The sequence below is a fragment of the Lithobates pipiens genome, unplaced genomic scaffold, assembly GCF_037356315.1.
Source record: "Lithobates pipiens isolate NorthernLeopardFrog02 unplaced genomic scaffold, aLitPip1_a1.2 Scaffold_61, whole genome shotgun sequence".
Taxonomy (NCBI): domain Eukaryota; kingdom Metazoa; phylum Chordata; class Amphibia; order Anura; family Ranidae; genus Lithobates; species Lithobates pipiens.
The window spans coordinates 2936955-2961941 of NW_027507883.1; the positions used below are offsets into that span (position 1 = coordinate 2936955).

The 24987-nt window shown below is 47.0% G+C and overlaps 4 pseudogenes; all 4 read right to left on the reverse strand.

The window, feature by feature from the left end:
- Positions 1-10107: 10107 nt before the first annotated feature.
- On the reverse strand, positions 10108-10226 carry LOC143958674 (5S ribosomal RNA; annotated as a pseudogene).
- A 103-nt stretch (positions 10227-10329) lies between these two features.
- On the reverse strand, positions 10330-10448 carry LOC143958380 (5S ribosomal RNA; annotated as a pseudogene).
- A 3396-nt stretch (positions 10449-13844) lies between these two features.
- On the reverse strand, positions 13845-13963 carry LOC143958775 (5S ribosomal RNA; annotated as a pseudogene).
- A 616-nt stretch (positions 13964-14579) lies between these two features.
- LOC143958731 (5S ribosomal RNA) lies at positions 14580-14698 on the reverse strand (annotated as a pseudogene).
- Positions 14699-24987: the final 10289 nt, after the last annotated feature.

Genomic DNA, 24987 nt, shown 5'->3' on the forward strand with positions numbered 1-24987 from the left:
GACACCCTTCGGAGGTCCCGTCCTTTCTGGAGGCTTTGGGCCTGCCCTCGGTTCAGGTCCCCGACTGGTTGGCTCCTGTTGTCCCCCAGGGAGCAGTGGCCCCGACGAACAACCCCTCAACCAGGCAACAGAGAGTGAGACGCCACCGTCGATCCCAACATCAGAGATCGCAGGCCCCTCAAGATCGTGAACCCTGAGAGAGTACAGTAATTTTCCGTTATTCCTGTGTTATACCCTTTTTTTGTTTGTTTTCTTTTTCTCTACCAACATAGACGGCTGGAGTATCCAGCTTTGTGTTGTTTACCATGCCACGGGCCATTGTTCCCAGCGCCCCAGCTAGGGGAGAGGAAGGACATTGGAAGAACAGAGTTGGACACTGCGCTTCCTGGACGAAGCCCTGAGTTATTGGCGGTACTGTTCACCATTCTCGTTACTGTTTATCTACAGGTGCCCTAGTCTCGGCGCTCTTTGTGTTTTTGGACTGCCTGGTGGTGCCCCCGGGTGCCCCTGGGCGGCGTTCCTGCTCCCTCCCCCTCTCCCCCCCCCCCCTTTTTTTCCCTTTTTTTTTTTCTGGGGGGGGGGAGGGGTGGGTGCCTGGGTGGTATAAAGTTATCTATACTCTGTGTTGAAAAGTTTAATATGTTGGTCTAATTATGCACTGTTCTACTGTTGTTAACTGCCCGATACCTGCTGCAGTGATGTTCTATAATGCGTTTGATGTCGTAGTTAAGATGCCAAAGAAGCTCCGTGCACGCCCGATTGCGACTGCATGGACCATGGGATGCTGGAGGGGTACTGCACCGACGAGTTCCTCCCTCTGCAGTGCCTTACCTCTTCCCCCACTAGGCCCCTCTGCCCTAACCGGCAGGTTCTCTCCGATAGGAGCTTTAGCAATTCCCCGATCTATCCCCACCCCTCCTACCCTCCTCCTCCCTACTAACTCCGGACCTTCTCCGCTTCGTTACTGCTTTTCCTTTTTCTCCTCCTCTTCCTCTGTGCTTGAACTCTATATCTACTACTGACTCTGGTGGGGACCGCCGGCCGGGTACCACTGCCGTCATGGCCCTGAAGCTGGTTTCCTGTAATGTGAAAGGGCTGAATGTACCTGAAAAAAGGTCCAGCTGCCTAACAGAATTGTGGCGGATGAAGCCCCAAATAGTTTTCCTCCAGGAGACCCATTTCAGGACAGACCAAATACCACGGCTTTATAGTAAGCACTTCCCCCTGGCCCACCACAGCACGTCCCCTACTTCCAAATCGAGAGGAGTGTGTGTTCTTCTTGCTAAAAACTTGCCGTGGCGCCTGTTAGCTGTCCAAGCCGATAGTGAAGGGAGATATCTCTTCATTAAGGGAACTCTCCACTCGCAAACTTTTACTCTTGCCAACCTATACATGCCGAATGTGGACCAGCTGCCGGCCTTAGAAGCATCCTTGGATGCCCTGGCTGCATTCTCGGAGGGTACTTTGATCATTGGGGGGGACTTTAACCTCACCTTGGACCCCCGCAGAGACTCATCATCGGGCACCTTTGCGATTTCTGCGAGAACGCGTTCACACATAAGAGACCTGCTACACTCCCACCGACTGATCGATGTGTGGCGTACGCTTCACCCACAGGATAGGGACTATACGTTCTTTTCCACCGCTCGTGGTTCTTACTCACGTATAGATATGTTTTTAGTCGCCCACAATGCTATCCCGGCGGTCACAGACGCTCAGATAGGCCACATAGCCCTGTCTGACCATGCCCCGATTTCTTTGATGCTGAAGCTACAACAGGAGTCGCGTGGTCAGTCCTGGTGGAGACTGAACGAGTCTCTCCTGAAGGACCCTGAGACCCACGCAGACCTGCTTAGGGAATTAGAAAGTTACTTTGATCATAACCGTGATTCTGTTTCCAACCCCCTCATGTTATGGGCGGCTCATAAATGCTACATTAGGGGCATTCTTATTAAACATGGTCATAGACTCAAAGTGGCCAAAACTGAGGCTCTCTCCAAACTTATTGCCAAGTTGCATGCGTGTGAACAACGACACAAATCCCAGCCGACTGCTGCGCTGGAGGTGGAGGTGAGAGATCTTAGAGAACAAATCAGAGATTTCTCTCTCTTTCAGGCTAGAACCAGACTCATGTGGGTCCGCAGGACGTATTATGAATATGGAGTCAAGTGTAGTAGGTCCCTAGCGAACTCCCTGCGTGCCCAACGCAACGCGTCCTTCATTCCAACCATAACCTCCCCTTCGGGTGCCAAGCTTCATGATTCACGGGAGATAGCGGAGTGTTTCCGATCTTTCTATGAAGCCCTTTATAACTTGCACCCCCGGGACTCAGGAGACGCCCTCCAGGCCGGCACAGCGGCCATTGACGAGTACCTAGCTTCGGCAAACCTCCCGTCGCTGGTTCCCCCGGACCCACATCTGATTTTCCAATTGAATTTCCAGCCGCTTCTAAAAAATTTTGCCGTAGATCTAGAGAGGTGGTCAAAGTTGGCGACCTCTTGGTTTGGGAGATGCAATGTGCTCAAAATGAATGTAATGCCCAGACTCTTGTATCTATTACAAGCCTTACCGATAAAAATCCCCCAATCATTTTTTAAAGCCATGCGCTCCATCTTTATTCGATACGTATGGCAGGGCAGGCCTCCAAGACTCAGCCGAACATTACTGCTCAGACCAAAAGACAAGGGAGGGATTGGCCTCCCAGATCCGGCATGGTAATATACGGCGGTGCACATGAACAGAGTAGTTGACTGGTGCAGACACCTGAAGGATAAGCTGTGGGTTCGTCTGGAGCGTGAATCCGTACCATTTCCACTTGAGGGTTTGCCCTGGAGTGGACCGGGCTGGTCGGGAGCGACGTGGGCACACCCACTCATTGAGCCAACGTTACAAGAGCTAGACAGATATTTTACCCTGACGGGCGTGCCCAGTTTCCCTTCGCCCATGACTCCTATTATTGGACACCCATGCTTTGAACCCGGCATGACGGAAAAGTCTTTCCGAGCTGGAGGCCCCCATTACTTTGACGGAAATTCATAAGGCTATCGGGACGATGAAGCCAGGGAAGGCCCCGGGCCCAGACGGGTATACATTGCAATATTATAAACGCCTACTAGACCTACTGGAGCAGCCCATGTTGGCACTGTTTAATGCTATAGGGGAGGGTGGAGAGTTTGCCAACGATTCCTTGAACGCTCACATCTCAGTGATCCATAAGGAGGGGAAAGACCCGACAGCCTGCGGTAGCTACCGACCTATCTCCCTCCTTAATGTGGATTTGAAGATTTACACCAAGATCCTGGCTGCCAGGCTGGCGGGTCATCTCCAAAGTCTGATTCATTTAGATCAGGTGGGATTTATACCTTCCCGTGAGGCCAGAGATGGTACCACAAAGGTGCTTAACCTGATTCACGTGGTACGCAAAGAGGGGCTACCATGTGTACTGTTGAACACTGATGCCGAAAAGGCTTTTGATCGCGTACACTGGCCATTTATGTTTGCTGTGCTTAAGCACGTGGGTCTGGGAGACCGGATGATAGCACGTATATCCGGGGTATATTCCAAACCGACAGCGCAAGTTAAGGTTAATGGGACGCTGTCCGCTCCTTTCCCGGTAGCTAATGGGACGCGCCAGGGCTGCCCGCTATCCCCTCTTCTGTTCGCATTGACGCTTGAACCTTTTCTAGCTACGGTGCGACTGAACTCAGATATCCGGGGAGTAGCCGTGGGAGGTGTGCAACACAAAATATCGGCCTACGCCGACGATATGCTCTTTACTTTAACTAACCCTGCTATTTCCTTGCCTAACCTACTCAAGGAGTTTGAGGTTTATGGGAGATTATCTAATCTTAAGATTAATTTCACTAAATCGGAAGCCATGGGGATACTGATACCACCACGGTTGCTCCCTGCTTTGCAATCTAGCTTTCAATTTAAGTGGACGACGACCGCCCTGACGTACCTAGGCACTTACATTCCTCCGGACCTGGCAGACTTGTATGCACGCAATTTCCCCCCCTTGCTGGCTAGGACGCGGCTGCTTCTGGACTCATGGCACAAAGGGACGCATTCCTGGTTCGGTAGATGTAATCTACTAAAAATGTGCATCCTGCCAAAATACCTGTATTTATTTCAGACTCTACCGATCAAAATTCCCTCTATTTATTTTAAACAGGTACAGGCACTGTTTACCCGCTTTGTCTGGGCACAGAGGCAGCCTCGGATACCACGTTCCCAACTATCCCTTCCTAAGCGACATGGAGGTGTGGCGCTACCAGACATTAAGCAGTATTATAACGCCTCTCACCTAAGTAGGGTGATTGATTGGGCTCGCAATCTCCCCATCAAATTGTGGGCCCAGATAGAGCAGCACCAGTGCCCGGTCCCGTTGAGATCTGCTCTCTGGTGTAGGACGGCACTACCACGGGAAGTGAAAGCCCACCCGCTTATAGGTAACACCCTCTACCAGAGTGAGAAAGCAGCATTCCACCACTCCCTGACGGACGGGTCGTCACCGCAGATGCCTATTCTCGGCAACCCTAGCTTCCCGCCGGGTTTGCCGGCGATGCAGTTTCGTCGCTTACGGGACTCCGGCCTTACTAGGGCCTCTCAGTTTGTAGGTCGGGACGGCTGGGTTTCCATCAGGGACCTTATGGACCTCAGCGGTCCTTATGGTTTGAATTTTTGGGACGCCGTGCGCCTACATCATTTTCTTCAGTCCATCCCGAACCCCGCGGCCTATTTTAGACCGTTGACTGAGTTTGAGGAATATTTTTCGGGTACGGAACCTGTTTCCCGACTTCTCTCTGCGATGTATACACAGCTTAATACGCCGCCACCAACGCACCGTATCTCTAGTCTCGCGAAATGGGAGAGGGACTTGGGTTGCACCTTCACGCCTGCGCAGGTTGCGCGGACTCTGCGGTTCACCCTGAAGTCCTCCATATGCACCAAGACGCAGGAGTTAAATTATAAAATCCTCACGAGATGGTACCTGACTCCTAGTCGCCTCCACCTTATCTTCCCTGACGCATCTGAATACTGTTGGCGCTGCGGGGAGGATAGAGGTACGATTATACATGTTTTTTGGTCCTGCCCCAGGCTCTTGGACTTTTGGACGGCAGTCCGAAACATTGCCCAACAGTTTACGGAGTGGCAAATTCCGCATGACCCAGCCTTTTTCCTCCTACATATGTCAGACATACCCCCCAAGCGATATGCGCGGTCATTACTGCGCCATCTCACCAACGCGGCTAAATCTTGCATCCCTTTGCTCTGGAAGCAACAAACTCCTCCTTCCGTGGCGATGTGGCTACGGCGGGTGGAAGACATTAACAAACTAGAAGATCTGATAATGACTGCCCAGGATAGGCAGGAAATTTACCAAAAGACCTGGTCCCTTTGGAACATGTTTGTGTATTCGCCAGAAGGCAGAGCCCTCCTTGGGCGGTAAGAGACGATACTGTTGGGAACTCCGAATCTCCTCCACTCCTCTTCCCCTTCCCCTTTCCCTAATCTTTCTCTTCCCTTCCTTCCCTTACCCCCCCCCCCCCTCTTCCACCCCTTCCCTTTCCTTCTCACTGCTTTTCTCTTCTATTCCACCCCCCTTCTCTTTCGCCCTTCTCTCCTGTTCTGTACTCTTCAACCCCTCTCTTTTCTCTCATTTGGGTACGCTATCTGTTGGCCCCCTTTTTCCTTTTTGTATTAATACGACCTGCTAACTGCTTATTATGGCCATGATCCTGACCTATGGGTCTAGTAGCTGAGACATTGACTGGCTCTAGTATATTTTCGGCCCCTTCTGCCGGAATTGACAGTGGGGATGCTTACGATACAGTTGACTAACTATTTATGATTTATTATCTACGCTGGAAGTCGTATTTCTGTTAATGTGCTGCACATTCTGGGGGCTGCGACCTCCACTGACTATGTTGTTATTTTTTTGTTTGGGGGCTCTACCCTTTTTTGTGTGAAAAATTCTTGAATAAACTTATATTTGCAAAAAAAAAAAAAAAGTCTTTCCGCCTCGACCCTGACCGGGACCTTGTGCGGGCCTCTTCTTTTCTTGGCCCTAGGACGTGGACAGCGGTCTCCACTATGTACGAGGCATTAGCAACCACGGCCCTGGGACAGTGGAAGCTTGCCCAACTCTCCCACTTCTTGAAATCTTTGCCAAACAGTGGCGAATTCCGCAGACCCCTAACATCGTTTGAGGAGGTATGCTCAGGAGAGGAACCGACCCGAGGGTCTCTTTCCCTGTCATATCGCATCCTACTGGACCAACTCTCCCAGGGTAACCTGGTGTTCGTGGAAAAATGGGAGCGAGACCTGCATGTCCGGCTCTCGCCAGACCAGAAGAACCGCGTGCTTCTTTTTGCGCACAAGTCATCCCTATGTAGTAAATACCAGGAAATAGCTTATAAAATTTTGACCCGATGGTACAGGACCCCCACTGTCCTGGCGGCTATGTTTCCCGGTCACAGCCCTTTGTGCTGGAGATGCGGTGAACAAGCCGGCACGTTACTACATATCTTCTGGGAATGCCCTCAACTGGCCCATTTCTGGAGACAGGTTCTCAATATCATTTTTGACCTCACGGCTATTGATCTCCAGAACAACGCAGCTGCGATCTTCCTCAATCTGACCCCACTCTCGAGCAAGAAGTACCATAAATCTCTCTTAAAACATCTTCTGAGTGGGGCCAAGGCATGTATACCTAGCATGTGGAAACAGCAGGCCGCTCCACTGGTGTCTCACTGGTTTGCAAGAGTTTGCGATATCTACCGTATGGAACAGCTCACATCAGCGTTAGGCGACAGGGAGGAAGAGCACACTGCTCGTTGGTTGTCTTGGAGCCTGTTCAGGTTTTCCGACGCATACAGATCCTATCTGTAGGCTCTGGCACGTGTATAGAGGGAAGGGTCCGGTCGCGGGAACCCATCGGAGTCCTCTTTCTTTCTCTCCCTTCTCGTATACCACCCTGGTTCACTCTCTCCCCCGTCTGCCTCGTAGCACTGTTAGCCCCCTATAACTTTCATTCTTTCTACCCCCATACCCTTCTCCTGCCCATTTGCTCCCCCCTCTTTCCCTACCCCCTAACTCCCAAGTATAATTAAAATACATGGTGATTGCAAGGATCTTTTCGTTTTGTTCCCTCGATTTCCCAGCCAGGGGTTGGCGGCCCTCGGGGTGGTCCCGGCTGAGCTCTTTGACCAGTAGAATGAAGGTGACCGATGTTAGAGGCCCCTCAGTTTGGGCCTTGAGGGGGATCGCCCCGGGGACTGCCCTGGTTTATAAGTAGACACTGGGGTGCCAGATCATTAGAGTGGGATAATGTGGTGGCCTAGCCACGGCTGGGGCTGCTGCTGACATAAGTTGTTAGGTTTCCCCCGGTCCCCCACAAAGTATTAACTATGTATTTTTGTTAACCTGGAAAACTGAGGGATCTATGTCTTTTACAGTTTGTCTCTGTATTACCTGCAATCCGTAAATAAAGAATTAAAAAAAAAAAAAGTCACTAACCAGACCAGATCCTTCTATGGCACCTGGTCTTCCCAGGGAGTCTCCCATCCAGGTACTAACCAGGCCTGACGCTGCTTAGCCTCTGAAATCAGACGACATCGGGTGCTTTCAGGTTGATGTGGCCGTAAGCGTTCTCTTCAAGACACGCCCAACCCTCTTGACAAACGCCAAGATGGTCGCCTTGAGAAACAAGCAAAAAAAACAGGTCAAAGCCAACAACATAAAAAGAAGCCTATGGGCTTACAGCGGACCTTAAAAGATGGGACCCACTAGCTCTGTCATGGTTCGGACGCTGTAATGTGTTGAAGATGAACACGATGCCACGACTTCTGTATCTACTACAAGCCTTACCTATCAAAATACCCCAGACTTTCTTTCATGCGATTCGCTCAATCTTTATCAAGTTCCTCTGGCGCGGAAAACATATGCGTATTGGTAGGGCAATGCTATTGCGACCGAAATTGCGGGGAGGTATTGGCTTCCCGGACCCTGCTCTATATTACACAGCGACGCACATGACACCGGTGGTTGACTGGTGCCGGTGTTCTGCCATATACTGTCCGGTCATGATATAGTGTCCGCGCCGTACTGCGCATGCACAGTACGGAGCAGACGAAGCTTCGGAAAATCTCCAAAGCTGAACGCCGCCTGCGCGGTGAGTGGAGGTGGTAGCCCCACCATCCAAGCGGACATAGGGTTGGGAATATTAGAGGGTCCCTTGCAGGCGAGCTTCGCTCGCCACGCTTCGGGCTTTGCCTCGCTGCGCTCGGCTCTTTTATATTCTTACTCTATGTCCACTTGGATAGTGGGGATAGAACCTGGACTCAGTGCGCAGGCGCCGTTCATGCTCGGCAATTTTCGGAATGCGCAGTACACAGCGGACACTATCCGATGGGGGACCATATGTGATAAGACACCGGCATGGGGAACTGAAGCTATGGGTCAAGCTAGAGCAGGAGATGGCGCGGGTTCCACTGGCTGGTCTGCCTTGGGCGGGGAGGCCATTGGAGCCCTGTGTGACTACTCACCCGTTAATTGGCCCCTCGCTCGCCGAGATGGATAGTTTTTTTCACCTTTCCCACCTGACTAACTTCCCTTCTCCTATGACCCCAATTATTGGACATCCTAGATTCCCTCCGGGCCTGTCTGACCAGGCCTTTACCAGGCAAGCCCCGAAAGGGCTTCTGAGAGCAGCCCTATTTCTTGGACCCACGGGCTTGATTCCCATGGGGACCATACTGCTAGAGCAAGTACCTGTTGCATTGGATAGCTGGAGAGCTAGACAGCTAATCCATTTCCTCGGATCACTACCTAACCATTCGTTCTTCTCTAGACAATTCCACCCCTTCGAGGAACTTTGCCTGGATGATGGCCCAGTTCGTGGTTCCCTCTCTAGGTCCTACCAAATCCTGACAGACGCACAATCCTCCACGGATCCACCCTTCCTAGCTAAATGGAAAAGGGACTTACAAACTACATTCTCCAAACCACAGAAGGACAGAATACTCTTTTTCGCCCAAAAGTCGTCACTCTGCAGTAAATGTCAGGAGATCTCATATAAGCTGATCACACGCTGGTATCGTACACCGGTGGTGTTGGCCAAAATATTCCCCGGTCAATCTGACCGCTGCTGTTGCTGTGGACCAAATGTGGCACCATTCTCCACATTTTCTGGGAAAGCCCTAAATTACAAACATTCTGGCAGCCTGTCCTGAGACTCATCCACAAGTTCACAGACATTTCCTTAGCCAATGATCCCGCAGCAGTTCTTCTCAATCTAACTCCTATGTCGAGAAAGCGTTATCATAAGTCCTTACTTAAACATCTCCTCAATGCAGCTAGGGCCTGCATCCCAAGTCAGTGGAAAGAGCAATCTGCTCCAATGGTGACCCAGTGGTTCACAAGGGTAAATGATATTGAACGAATGGAAGACCTGACTGCCACAATGAGGGATAAAACGGAGGAGCATGGGAACAGATGGTTCTACTGGACCCAGTTTCGCTTTTCGGAAGAATACCTCCGCGAGACATAGTAAGCTCATGGTGATCGTTGGAGATCGCTGTTCCAAACGTTGGACAGCTGATGAGCTGGTGAGCCGAGGGCGTCTCTTGCTCCCTGGGAGGGGACCCCATCCTATCCACTCTACCCACGACACCCCCTTACCCCTTCTTTTCCTTTTCTGCCATTTCCTTCCCCAATCTTCTCTTTCCCCTTCTCCCTCCTTTCAGTTCTACTATTTCCCTTCTTAACTCAAAAAAGGGAAAAGAAAATGGTATGTTTCCGACCCCATTTGACTACTACACAATACTCTTCCCCTATCTATGGATATCTAAACTCTTCGAGGGTAGCAGGGCTAGTATCAATAATATTTTAAGTGGTAGAGGATCCCAACGAGATGGAGCTTTAATCTCATCTTGATATGACCGCAAAGCTGTACACGTGCTATTTTCCTCAGACGTCTTACCATTGGCTCTGATATCCATGCAATATGATCATTTGTTTGTAACTATTTGTATCACACATTCTGTGAAGTTGCCTTTGCATTGTATGTCGCATACTACTAAATAAAAAAACAAAAAAAACAGAAGCCTATGGCACCTGGTATTCCCAGGCGGTCTCCCATCCAGGTACTAACCAGGCCCGACACTGTTTAGCATCCGAGATCAGACGAGATTGGGCTCTTTCAGGGTGATGCTGCTGTAAGCGATCTCTTTGGGCACTCTCAACCCTCTTGACAAATGCCAAGATGGTCACCTTGGGAAACAAGCAAAAAAAAGAAAACGAATCAACGCCAACAACATAAAAAGAAGCCTACAATAACTGGTAATCCCAGGTGGTCTCCCATCCAGGTACTAACCAGGCCCGACTCTTCTTAGCCTCCAAGATCAGATGAGATTGGGTGCTTTCAGAGTGATGTGGCCATAGGCAATCTCTTCAGGCACTCTCAACCCTCTTGACAAACACCAAGATGGTCACTTTGGGAAATAAGCGAAAATAAAACAGGTCAACGCCAACAACATAAAAAGAAGTCTACGACACCTGGTATTCCCAGGCGGTCTCCCATCCAGGTACTAACAAGGCCCGACTCTATTAGCCTCCAACATCAAACGAGATCGGGTGCTTTCAGGGTGATGTGCCCGTAGGCAATCTCTTCAGGCACTTTCAACCCTCTTGACAAACGCCAAGATGGTCACCTTGGCACTTTATGCAGGCCACCCTGGAACATATAGGTCTTGGCCCCAACATGATGAGCTGGGTAATGTCGCTTTACTCCACGCCATCGGCAGCGGTACGGGTGACCGAGTGGTGCTCGGACTCTTTCCCCATCACTAATGGGACGAGGCAGGGGTGGTCTCTGTCTCCCCTAATTTTAATTCTGACACTGGAATCACTTATGTGTCACGTTTGGAATGACCCGAATATTACTGGCATATCCAAACCCTCGGCACACCACAAAATTGCGGCGTACGCTGACGATCTAATTTTTTCCGTCTCCAATCCACACATTTTGCTTCCCAAAATACTTGCGTCTCTACAGCGACACGGCAGCCTATCAAACTATAAAAACAATTGCGCCAAGTCGGCTGTATTGAATATATCGGTCCCGGATGGTGAGGCCAAGAGGCTCCGCACCTCTTTTCCATTCTACTGGGCTGAATAATCTATACGTTAACATCGCAGCGGATTTAGCGCAATTGTACCTGCTTAATTTTGTCCCTCTCCTGGATAGACTGAAATCTGATTTGGGAAACTGGCATGCTTTAACACTGACCTGGTTCGGGCGCTGTAATGCATTCAAAATGATGGCCCTCCCTCGGATCTTATACATGTTCCAGACATTACCGATCCGGTTACCCCCAATTTTTTTCAGACAACTGCAGGTGCTGCTCCGGGACTTTATTTGGGCGCGCAAACTGCCCAAAGCCCGTTTGCAATTGCTTGCCAGACCAAAGGACAAGGGGGGTCTGGGTCTCCCAGATCTCAGACAATACTACAGAGTGACTCTGCTAGAGAGAGTCGTTGATTGGCATTGTAATGGCCCACACAAGCAGTGGGTGGAGATGGAGATTGAGGATGGATCCATTCCCCTATTGACCTCCCCGTGGCTCCTGTCCTCCCTACCAAAAGACCTCAGAGGTCACCCCGTAGTGGGAGCTAGGTTGGCTGTTGTGCGGAGGTTGTTCCGCTGCACACACATTGCTCCCCTGCCATCACCAATGACTCCGGTTATAGGTAATCCAGACTTCCCACCGGGATTTACCAACAAGAAACTGCGACAGTTGACAGTGGTGGGGAAACAGCATCTGGGAGAGGTGTGGCCCACGGGAGGGCTCCCGACCACGCAAACTGTCGCCGAGCTTTCTGACCCTCCGCTTGACTTGTTTAGTGCTTATAAACTTTGTCACTTTCTTCTGGCCATACAAAGGGCCCCCTACACTCCTAGAGACCTGACACCCTATGAATCCATCTGTCACAAAAGGGAACCTGTGCGACACACCCTCTCCCTCCTGTACAAACTATTGAGTAGTCAGGAGGAGGAGTCGACCCCCACCATTTATCCACAAATGGGAGAGGGACTTAGGCATCACATTTACCCCACAACAGATAGGGAAGATCCTGACCTTAGTACATAAAGCTTCCATCGCAAACCAATATCAAGATACAAGATAGTCTCACGCTGGTATAGAGTCCCATACCTTCTGAATAAAATGGATAGATCGATCCCGGATGTTTGTTGGAGGTGAAATTCAGATATGGGGACCATGGGACACCTTTTCTGGGCATGCCCGACCTTGAGGAACTTTTGGGTTCCCAGTAGCGTGCCTTCTACACTTGACCGAACAGCCTGTTCGAAAATACAAAAAAACCCTCACAATGCAACTCCTGAATGCCGCCCGGGCCTGCATTCCCGCACTGTGGAGGCAGCCTCAGCCCCCATTCAAGGTGCTGTGGTATTCCAAAGTCAATCATATTCTCCGGATGGAAGAATTGACCGCCACCCTTCACAACACTGAAGAGGCATTTAGTGTTACATGGAGGCCCTGGAGGTATTTCACTGGTACTCGAGACTACATTCGGGAGGTGAGCAGTGCCTCCGTCCCAGAAAACGACTGAACATCTAACGTTTACCTACGTAGGCCATGTCTGCCCTGGGTGGCATTCCCCCCCTCCCTTTTTGTCTTTATTTTTCTTTTTTTCCCCGTCGCCATCCCCTCACCTCCTCTCTCTCCGTCTTTGCACTCTCTTCTTCCCCCGTCCTCCCTTTTGACTATGCCTTGTCTCCTTACTAGCCTTCGGGACCCAGAAGAACCCCAGGGTTCTGGACATGACCGGCTCATATTTTACTCTAGTTCACGTAGGTCATGATAAGCTGGCTCGCTGTGGTCCCAGTTGTTCTCCATGATTACATTTGTCCGAACGGAGCTTCACTAGTTATACTGTACTACATGTCGGAGGTGGGGTTTCTCTATTTTCTGCATGAAACTGTAGGACTCCCCTCTGAGAACCCAGAAATATTTGGCTGCCTATTTTTTGTTAGCGTGTAATTGTGACCCTGGGTCATGCTGTATGGTTGACTGTTATATTTATGTTGTTCTACTTAATAAAAGAATAATAAAAATAAAAAAATAAGTCAATGCCAACAACTTAAAACTAAAGCCTATGGCATCGAGAAATCCCAGGCGGTCTCCCACCCAGGTACTAACCATGTCCCAACCCTGCTTAGCCTCTGAGATCAAATGCACGCTCAACCCTCTTGACAAACGCCTAGATGGCCACTTTGGGAAACAAACAAAAAAAACAAGTCAACGCCAACAACATAAAAAGAAGCCTGCGGCATCTGGAAAACCCAGGAGGTCTCTCATCCAGGTACAAACCAGGCCCAACCCTGCTTAGCCTCTGAGACCAAACGAGATTGGGCGCTTTCAGGGTGTTGTGCCCGTAGGCAATTTCTTTGTGCACTCTCAACCCTCTTGACAAATGCCAAGATGGTCACCTTGGGAAACAAGGGAAAAAAAACAGGTCAAAGCCAACAACATAAAAAGAATCCTACGGCATCCGGAATTCCCAGGCGATCTCCCAATCAAGACACTAACCAGGCCAGATCCTTCTATGTCACCTGGTCTTCCCAGGCAGTCTCCCGTCCAGGTGCTAACCAGGCCTGATGCTGCTAAGCCTCTGAAATCAGACAAGATCGGGTGCTTTTAGGGTGATGTGGCCGTAAGCGTTCTCTTCAAGACACGCCCAACCCTCTTGACAAACGCCAAGATGGTCGCCTTGAGAAACAAGCGAAAAAAACAGTTCAAACCAACAACAAAAAAAGAAGCCTATGGCACCTGGTATTTCCAGGCAGTCTCCCATCCAGGTACTAACCAGGCCCGACACTGTTTAGCCTCTGAGATCAGATGAGATTGGGCGCTTTCAGGGTGATGGGGCCGTAGATGATCTCTTTGGGCACTCTCAACCCTCTTGTTGGGCACCTGGTATTCACAGATGGTCTCCCATACAGGTATTAACCAGGCCGTACACTGCTAGGCCTCTGAGATCAGATGAGATTGTGCGCTTTCAGGGTGATGTGGCCATAGGTGTTCTATTTAGACACTCTCAACCCTCTTGACAAATACCAAGATGGTTATCTTGGGAAACAAGTGAAAAAAAAAAGGTCAACGCCAACAACATAGACCCTGGCGGTCTCCCATCTGACCCAGACCCTGCTTAGCCTCTGAGATCGGGCGCTTTCAGGGTGATGTGACCTCAGGCGAACGCTTTGGGACATACTCAAAACTCTTGACTGATGCTAAAATGGTCACCTTGGGAAACAAGCGAAAGAAAAACAGGTCAAAGCCAACAATATAAAAAGATTCCTACGGCACCTTTAATACTATCTAGGCCGGACCCTGCTTAGCCTCTGAGATCAGATGAGATCGGGCGCTTTCAGGGGGATGTGGCCGTAGGAGATTTCTTTGGGCTCTCTCAGCCCTCTTGACAAATGCCAAGATGATCACCTTGGGAAACAAGCGGAAAAAAAAACCCATGTCAACGCCAACAACATAAAAAGAATCCTACGGCACCTGGTATTCCCAGTTGGTCTCCCATCCAGTTACTAATCAGGCCCGACAATGCTTAGCCTCCGAGATCAGACAAGATCAGGCACTTTCAAGGTGATGGGGCCATAGGCGATCTCTTCGGGCACTCTCAACCATCTTGACAAACGCCAACATGGTCATCTTGGGAAACAAGCGAAAAAAACCAAGTCATTGCCAACATTGGAGGCTAAGCAGGGTTGGGCAATCAGTTTCCTTGCCTGAAATAGGCATCTCAGAACTGCCATCTGGCTACTTCCCGAGTTTCCAACTCCTTCAACTAATCCCAGGAGACAATACTTCGCCCCCATCCTGGTGGAGGTTCCAACCACCCGATCAATGGTTCCTGTCACCTCTGTCCAGTAGCGGATCAACTTCGGGCATCTCCAAAACATGTGCATCATGTCTCCCCCCATGTTCCCGCACCGGGGGCAACTTGCGTCCGGCCGTTCGGCCAAACTGAAAAAGTTTACGAGGAGCATAATAGGTTCTATATAATAAGAACAGATGTGACATCCTGTGTGAGGAGAGCCACAATTCACCACAGGCAGGATTCCTGTGGCCAATTATAGCTCAGGGGGGTTTAGTACACACCCCACACTATATAAGGCCGCCAGCACGGCGGCCTTGTATAGTGTGTTGCGGTGGTCAGGGAAAGAGGACGATAGGCAGGGACAGTGTCTTTACTGCTTGGGAACCTAGCACTGTTACAGTGGGTGTTATGTGCCTCCTGCACAGTACACACCTGAAGCTACCCTTTATTACTGGTGTTCAATTTCTGCAATACATGCATCTGCAGTGCAGAAGTTAGAGTCGGTGTTGTGTGCCTCCTGCACAGTATACACCTTATTGCTGGTGTTCTGTTTCTGTAATACAGGAACCTAGCACTGTTACAGTGCTAGGGTGTACAGAGAAGCTGGTATATATAGAAGACTACAGCATACAGAAGAAAGGCTAGTGAATACAGAATACAGGTTTCGTGTATGTAGATAGGCTTGAGTATACAGAGATGCTAGAGTAAACAGTGAGGCTGGGGTACACAGAGAGGCTAGTTTAAAGACAAATACAAAGATGTTAGTGTATATAGAGAGGTTAGTGTATAGAGAGAGTCGAGTGTATACAGAAAGGACAGGGCATATAGAGAAGCTAGTGTATACAGAAAGGGTATACATGAAAGCTGACATTCTATACAGAAGACTGGGTAGTGTATACAGAGATTCTAGTGGGTACAGAAGACAGGCTGGTGTATTCTAGCTAGTGTTTACAGTCTAGTGTATACAGAAGACAGGCTGTGGTATACAGAGGGTTTAGTGTATTACAGAGATGCAAGGGTGTACAGAGAAGCTAGTATATATAGAAGACTACAGCATACAGAAGAAAGGCTAGTGAATACAGAATAAAGGCTGGCTTCTACGGAGAGGCTACCACTACGGAGATGCAGAACACTATCTAGGGTATATAGAGAGGCTAGATTATACAGAGAGGCTAGTGCATAGAGTGAAGCTATTGTATATAGAAGCCTGGTTAGTGTATACAGAGAAGCTAGTGTGTACAGAAGAAAGGCTAGACAGGCTATAAAGAGAGACAAGTTTTTACAGAAGACAGTTTGGGGTATACAGAGATGCTAGTTTATACAGAGAGACTAATGTATACAGAAGACGGGCTAGTGTATTCAGAACATAGGCTAGCCGGTCTTCTGCATACAATAGCCTGTCTTCGATATACATCGAAGACAGGCTATTGTATGCAGAAGACCGGCTAGTGTAAACATGCTGGTGTATATAGAGAAGGCTAGTGAATTTAGAGGGTATGCTAAGTGATAACAAAAGACAATCTGGGCTATACAGAGACATTTCATCATTTCATCTAGCTCACATCTCTAATGGAGTTTGTCTCATTGCCATGTTATGCCTTTTCATTCTTATGCTAAATATAGATCACTACACGATTTTAATCATCCACATCAAGCATGCAATAAAACTATCATACATCAAAATAAACCATGTACTCTTTTGCTCTATTTTGCATATTTGTAACGGGACTGTGAGTATGTGACAGTCCTGACACACCATCCTGACTTATTTTTCTATATTTCTTATTAGAAATGGAGAGTACTATCTCAAAATCCGCTTAAATCTATTCACTTCGATGAGTTCTACCGCTAATTGTACCTTAATGCAAAATGTTCACAAAACCATCCATTTGCTACCAGACATGCTGCACATACTAAGAGTAATGTAAATATCGCTCTCTAGCGATGTAAACAGTTTTATTGCTTTTCTGACATTGACCGAGTATCTCTGACATTAACTGAGTATCTCTCTGCACTTGGATCTTAATAATAATAATAATAGGATTGTGTAATGCAAACATCAACTAGTCTAATATAAGCTTTCTCATTGGTACCGGCATATCCTTTAAATTTAGACTAACGCAACTATTTCTCGGCCATTTTCAAGCTAAGCTTTCAATCTCTTACCTTTGAACAGCGATACTTCCTCCCTACAATATTAAGCCATTTAAATGTCCTATTGGTCGCCTATATTATACAACTCTCTGAAAACCCTATATGTAGAGAATAAAACTAGTCTTACATCTAAATAAAACAGTTTTATTGCTCAACCAAGTATCAGCTGTCATGACAAATAAAGTTTCCACTGTTTGACTCTATTTTCTGTATTACTTCTTTTTCTCCACCTTATCTGTCACAGTTAAAACACAGTGACAAAACATTTCTTTTTACCGCAGCAAAATGTGAGAAAAGCAGTGTAAGCCGTCTTTCTGCCATATGCAACCATCTCTCGCTACCTCTATGCAATAGGATTCTCTTTCCAGTGGAAACGGAAAACAGTCAGTGTAAGCCGTCTTCGTGCGTAACAAAATTAATGGAACGATTTACACGTTGGAATTTGCAAACTACGTCAATTTACTCTTAAATAATGTACCTTTGCATTTATCCCTTGACTTTGCAACTATCCCTTGATCCTTTTTGTGTATTCACTTTATCTCGACCTATATATACTGCCTCAATATTTTCCTAATTTGTTTTGCTATACTTATTATTATTATATTATAGAGATTACTAACTCTAAATCATTGTAAACCTAACCATAGTTATAATGTCTACAGCTAATTTTACGTTAAAGCAAAATTAAGAGTAATGCAACCATCTCTCGCTACCTCTATGCAATAGGATTCTCTTTCCAGTGGAAACGGAAAACAGTCAGTGTAAGCCGTCTTCGTGCGCAGCAAAATTAATGGAACGATTTACACGTTGGAATTTGCAAGCTACGTCAATTTACTGTTAAATAGAGTACCTTTGCATTTATCCCTTGACTTTGCTACTATCCCTTGATCCCTTTTGTGTATTCACTATATCTCGACCTATACATACTGCCTCAAAATTTTCCTAATTTGTTTTGCTATACTTATTATTATTATTTTATAGAAATTACTATCTCTAAATCATTGTAACAAATTATAATGTCTACAGCTAATTTTACGTTAAAGCAAAAGTCACACAAAACCATCTTTTTAAAACCTTTTACACACTGCACATTAAGATTAATGCAACCATCTCTCGCTACCTCTATGCAATAGGATTCTCTTTCTGACTCTATTTTGTTATACTTCTTCTCCACATTAACTGTCACACTGATAACCATTTGTAACACATAACACTTGCAACACATTTTTTAACAGCGGCAAAAAGTGAGAAAAGCAGTGGGACTTGATTGAGAAGTGGTTGCAGTAGCAAAGCATAGCAATACAGTTTGATTACATTAATAACACATAATGCAACTATTTTACATTCATTTTACATTCACATCATGCATACATCCTAATGTAAGCTGTCTATCACTATTAATGTTCATGGTTACTGATACATTATGCCGATGACCAATGGAAACGGAAAACAGTCAGTGTAAGCCGTCTTCGTGCGTAACATATTTAATGGAACGATTTACACGTTGGAATTTTCAAGCTACGTCAATTTACTCTTAAATACCCTTTAGCTGCTTAGCTCACACTTTGCTGTATGTAGCCGCGATTACATGTAAGTAACCAATGGGGATTGACATTTCATGTCCATCTCACATCTCTAATGCAATTTGTCTCTTTGCCATGTCATACTTTGCCAGTTATTATACTTTCTCATCCGATAGAAACCTAGTCGTTACTGATATTTAAGAGTAATGCAAAGCTACCGTGAACAGTTTAATTGCTCGTCTCACATTTAGCTGGTATCTCTCTGCTATAGGAAACTGAATTTGTACTAGAACGATCACTCATCTAATATCAGTCCACTCTGTGCTACCGGGATAACTTTTACATTTAGAGTAATGAAATGATTTCTCAGTCATTTTGGAGCTACTGCAACTAACGCTTCCGATCCCATTTCGACTGCAATACTTAATCTCTGCTATTGCAGAATATTTAGCTGCGTAGCTCACACTTTGCTGTACGTAGCCGTGGAGATTGGCATTTCAACTCTAATTCATATTCACATTTCTAATGCAGTTTGTCTTTTTGCCATGTCATCCTCTGTTAGTTATTATGCTTGCTCATCCTTGTGCTCCAATATCACTACATGATTAAAGACACGTAATGAACTTGATTGATAAAAACCTACACACGTTGTTGCTGTTATTTCGTGTATTTCCACTTAAACCCGTTATAGTTATTTTGCTATATTTATATACTAGTATAAACAGATTACTATCTCTAAATCCTGGTAAACCAGCTCACACTAAACCATCTAATTTCTACCTTACACGCAGCACATATTAACATATTAACATTTAGCCGGTATAGTGAAATAGTAAACGAAATGTGTAGATCACTCATCTAATATCGTCTTTTCAGTGCAACCGGAACATATTTTAAATTTAGAGTAATGCAACGATTTCTCAGTTTTATGAAGCTACTGCAACTAACGCTTTGGATCTCTTTCCTGATAAATTACGCTCTGCAATATTAAGCCATGTAAATTGTCCTATTGGTCTGCTAACAATGCTATGTATAATAATACAAATCTTTTAAAAGCAATATCGTCTCACTGCAATACTTACACTCTGCATAATATATATGAATAATGCGAATAATGCTAATAATAAAGTCGTCTAAAACACGGCTATAAGTAGAGAATAAAACTATCTTACATCAAAATAAACCATGTACTGCCAAACCAATAACGGCCAATTACTTAACGTCTATCAGTCAATGACTTAACAAAATAAACTTAGCACTCTTTTGCTCTATTTTGAATAGTTGTAGTTCTCCACATTAACTGTCACATTGATATCACCACTGACAACACACCACTTTTTAACAGCACCAAAATATGAAAAAAGCACTTTATATGTTTCAAAAGTAGTTGCATTAGCAAAAAATAAAGTCCTGTCTTCTTTACACGCTAGCTTTTCTGTATACATTAATCTCTCTGTGTACACCAGCCACTCAATATAGACTAGCCTCTCTGTCTTCTGTATACAGGTGCCCGTAATCTATATACACTAGCCTGCCTTCTTTTTACAATAGTCTCGGTGTCCCAGCCTCTCTGCATACACTAGCCTCACTGAATTCCCCAGACTGTCTTCTGTATACACAAGCCTATCTGTAAAAAAAAATAGCCGGTCTTCTGCATACTCTAGCCTCTCTGTGTAACACAGTCTCTGGATTCCCTAGCCTACATCTCTGCATACCCAGGACCTTCCTCTGTATAATCTAGCCTATCTGTATACACTAGCCTGTCTTTTGTACAAATTAGCTTCTCTGTAGCCGGTCTTCTGTATACACGAGCCTCACTGTCTACTCTTGGTTGTCTTTTGTATACACTAGCATCTCTTTATACATTAGCTCTCTGTATACCCAAGCCTCTCTGTATACACTAGTCCACCGGTATACACTAGCAAGTCTGCATACACTAGCCTCTCTTTGTAACTCAACTTCTCTCTCTGTATACCTTAGCCTCCATCTCTGCATACCCAGGACGTTCTTCTCTATAATCTAGCCTATGTGTATACACTAGCCGGTCTTCTGTAGACATTAGCCTCCCTGTATAAACTAGCTGGTCTACTGTATACACTAGTCCGTCTGTATACACTAGAAAGCTTGCATACACTAGCCTCTCTGTGTAACCCAGCCTCCATCTCTGCATACCCAGGACGTTCTTCTCTATAATCTAGCCTATTTGTATACACTAGCCTGTCTTTTGTACACATTAGCCTCTCTGTATAAACTAGCCGGTCCTCTGTATACACTAGTCCATCTGTATACACTAGCAAGTATGCGTACTCTAGCCTCTCTCTCTGTATACCTTAGCCTCCATCTCTGCATACCCAGGACGTTCTTCTGTATAATCTAGCCTATCTGTATAATCTAGCCTATCTGTATACACTAGCCTGTCTTTTGTACACATTAGCCTCTCTGTATAAACTAACCGGTCTTCTGTATACACTAGTCCGCCTGTATACACTAGCAAGTATGCATACTCTAGCCTCTCTCTCTGTATACCCTAGCCTCCATCTCTGCATACCCAGGACGTTCTTCTGTATAATCTAGCCTATCTGTATACACTAGCCTGTCTTTTGTACACATTAGCCTCTCTGTATAAACTAGCCGGTCCTCTGTATACACTAGTCCGTCTGTATACACTAGCAAGTCTGTGTAACCAAGCCTCTCTCTCTGCATACCCTAGCCTCCATCTCTTGCATAAACCAGGACCTTCTTCTGTATAATCTAGCCTATCTGTATACACTAGCCTGTCTTTTGTACACATTAGCCTCTCTGTGTAAACTAGCCGGTCTACTGTATACACTAGTCCATCTGTATACACTAGCAAGTCTGCATACTCCTGCCTCTCTGTGTAACCCAGCCTCTCTCTCTCTCTCTGTATACCCTAGCCTCCATCTCTGCATACCCAGGACGTTCTTCTGTATAATCTAGCCTATCTGTATAAAGTAGCCTGTCTTTTGTACACATTAACCTCTCTGTATAAATTAGCCGGTCCTCTGTATACACTAGTCCGTCGGTATACACTAGCATCTCTTTATACATTAGCTCTCTGTATACCCAAGCCTCTCTGTATACACTAGTCCACCGGTATACACTAGCAAGTCTGCATACACTAGCCTCTCTTTGTAACCCAGCTTCTCTCTCTGCATACCCAGGACGTTCTTCTCTATAATCTAGCCTATTTTTATACACTAGCCTGTCTTTTGTACACATTAGCCTCTCTGTATAAACTAGCCGGTCCTCTGTATACACTAGTCCATCTGTATACACTAGCAAGTATGCGTACTCTAGCCTCTCTCTCTGTATACCTTAGCCTCCATCTCTGCATACCCAGGACGTTCTTCTGTATAATCTAGCCTATCTGTATACACTAGCCATCCATCTCTGCATACCCAGGACGTTCTTCTCTATAATCTAGCCTATTTGTATACACTAGCCTGTCTTTTGTACACATTTGCCTCTCTGTATAAACTAACCGGTCTTCTGTATACACTAGTCCGCCTGTATACACTAGCAAGTATGCATACTCTAGCCTCTCTCTCTGTATACCCTAGCAAGTCTGCATACTACTGCCGCTCTGTGTAACCCAGCCTCACTCTCTCTCTGTATACCCTAGCCTCCATCTCTGCATACCCAGGACGTTCTTTTGTATAATCTAGCCTATCTGTATAAACTAGCCTGTCTTTTGTACACATTAGCCTCTCTATATAAACTAGCCGGTCCTCTGTATACACTAGTCCGTCTGTATACATTAGCAAGTCTGTGTAACCAAGCCTCTCTCTCTGCATACCCTAGCCTCCATCTCTTGCATAACCAGGACCTTCTTATGTATAATCTAGCCTATCTGTATACACTAGCCTGTCTTTTTTACACATTAGCCTCTCTGTATAAACTAGCCGGTCTACTGTATACACTAGTCCATCTGTATACTAGCAAGTCTGCATACTCCTGCCTCTCTGTGTAACGCAGTCTCTCTCTCTGTATACCCTAGCCTCCATCTCTGCATACCCAGGACATTCTTCTGTATAATCTAGCCTGTGTTTTGTACACTTTAGCCTCTCTGTATAAACTAGCCGGTCTTCTGCATACACGAGTCTCTCTGTATACCCTTGGATGTCTTTTGTATACACTAGCTGCTCTTTATACATTAGCTCTCTGTATACCCAAGCCTCTCTATACACTAGTCCGTCTGTATACACTAGCAAGTCTGCATACACCAGCCTCTCTGTGTAACCCAGCCTCTCTCTCTGCATACCCAAGATGTTCTTCTCTATAATCTAGCCTATTTGTATACACTAGCCTGTCTTTTGCACACATTAGCCTCCCTATATAAACTAGCCGGTCTACTGTATACACTAGTCCGTCTGTATACACTAGCAAGTATGCATACTCTAGCCTCTCTCTCTGTATACCCTAGCCTCCATCTCTGCATACCCAGGACGTTCTTCTGTATAATCTAGCTTATCTGTATACACTAGTGTATACAGACAGACTAGTGTATACAGAGGACCGACTAATGTGTACAAAAGACAGGCTAATGTATACAGATAGGCTAGATTATACAGAAGAATGTCCTGGGTATGCAGAGCGCTCAGCTTCAAGGTATGGCCAACGTGAGTAATATGAGGGACACTCCTCACCCCCGCCCCCACCTACCAGATCTGAGTTTCATCCCCTTGCCCTCTCTGCCCCGGTCATCTGGTGGCAGTTTTATGCACTCCCTGGCCCCCACCCTTTCATAATCCTTACTGACCTTTCTTTCCGCTGCTCACAGGAACACACTGGATGACTTGTCTAATTAACCAACTTGTACAAGACACCGCTATCCTCCTGTCTGACACCGGTCCCCCTTGGAGGCTTTACCCCTCACTGTGTGGGTGGTCCCTGCCTCTCCCTGGATGCTCCACATATACCACAACGACATTGTCAGAGGGGCACCACTTGACAGGACACGGGGCTGTCATTCCGGTGGCATCTCCCATTGGAGGAAGGGATGATGGCCCCAACCCCTTGGCAGCAGGTTCTTTCATGTACAGACCAGGGCGGCTCATCTTCCCTTCTGGAGTATTCACCTTAGATGGGGGAGTTGCACTTTGGGGGGTCTGAGTGATACCTAATGCGCTGTACTGGAAGGGCTTGACATTCCCGCATATGTGTCCCCTCCCCCTGGATGCGCCCCTTGTCCCCCCCTCTGGCTCCCACCTACTCTTTGCCGACATTGCCTTCTGCAGCTTTCGGGGACCCTGGATGACTTATTTATTGAGCCTATTGGTACGAAACACTGCTTCCCTCCAGGGTGACTCTTGACCCCCCTGGAGGATTTACCCCTTACTGTTTGGGCGGTCCCAGCCTCCCTCTGGATGCTCTACACAGCCCCCGATGGCGATGCAGGAGAGACACTAATTGGCGGGCCCCAGGACTGCTGCTCGGGTGAAGTCTCCCATTGGATGGAGGGATGGTGGCCCTAGCCCCTTGCCTGCCGGATTTTCCATGCACCGACCAGGGCTGCTCCTCTTTCATCTTGATGTGGTGACCATGGAGGGGAGGAGTTGAAATTTATGGGGTCCGGGTGTTTGCTGGTGGGAGTGCGCTAAAGGACTTGACATTTCTGCATGTTTGTCCCCTCCCTCTGTTTCCCCCTCCCTTACCACCCTTCCCTTCCCTCCTTTCCCTCCCCCTTTCCCCCTTACACTCCCCCTTTCCCCCTTCCACTCCCCCTTTCCCCCCTTCCCTGCCCCTTTTCCCCCCGGGGCGTGGACGGGGGAGAGGGGGTAAGGAGAGGACAATCTGCCAAAGGGAGAAATGCATTTGTTCGGGGACTGCATGTACTTTAGGGGTATGGGACGGGGGTGGTGGATCCCATTCTGTGATGCCTTTTCTGTTGTGACGGGCTCCCTCGTGCATGCCTATGTTTAGGGTGAGCCGAGGAGACCCCTCAGTGCTGACAGTTATATGCTCTACCTCTGTTTTGGTTATACTAGTGTTTTTTGTTTCTTTGATGTTACTGATTGTCTTTTATTTGCATACCGGTATCAGACGTGACATTTACCACTGCCGGGACTGGGGGGACTAGGATTCGGGGGCTCCCTCTCCGACCTGTCTACCCAATAACCCAAGTAGGACAGCGCTTTAAACCCAGTGTACATCTGGTAAGCGCTATAGCATAATTGTGCTGTTTTAGTATACCCTTCCTGTACTGTTGAGTGCGGACAACCCTTAATTTCCCTCTCCCCCTGGGGTTGAGGTGCCCGGCCTCTTTTTCCCTTTACCTTTCCTTCCATTTGCCCTTCCTTTCTCCCCCTTAGTTCCCGCCATGCATTACCTACCCAAAACCTACCTTGGTTCAACTTTCTTTGCTTTTCTCTGA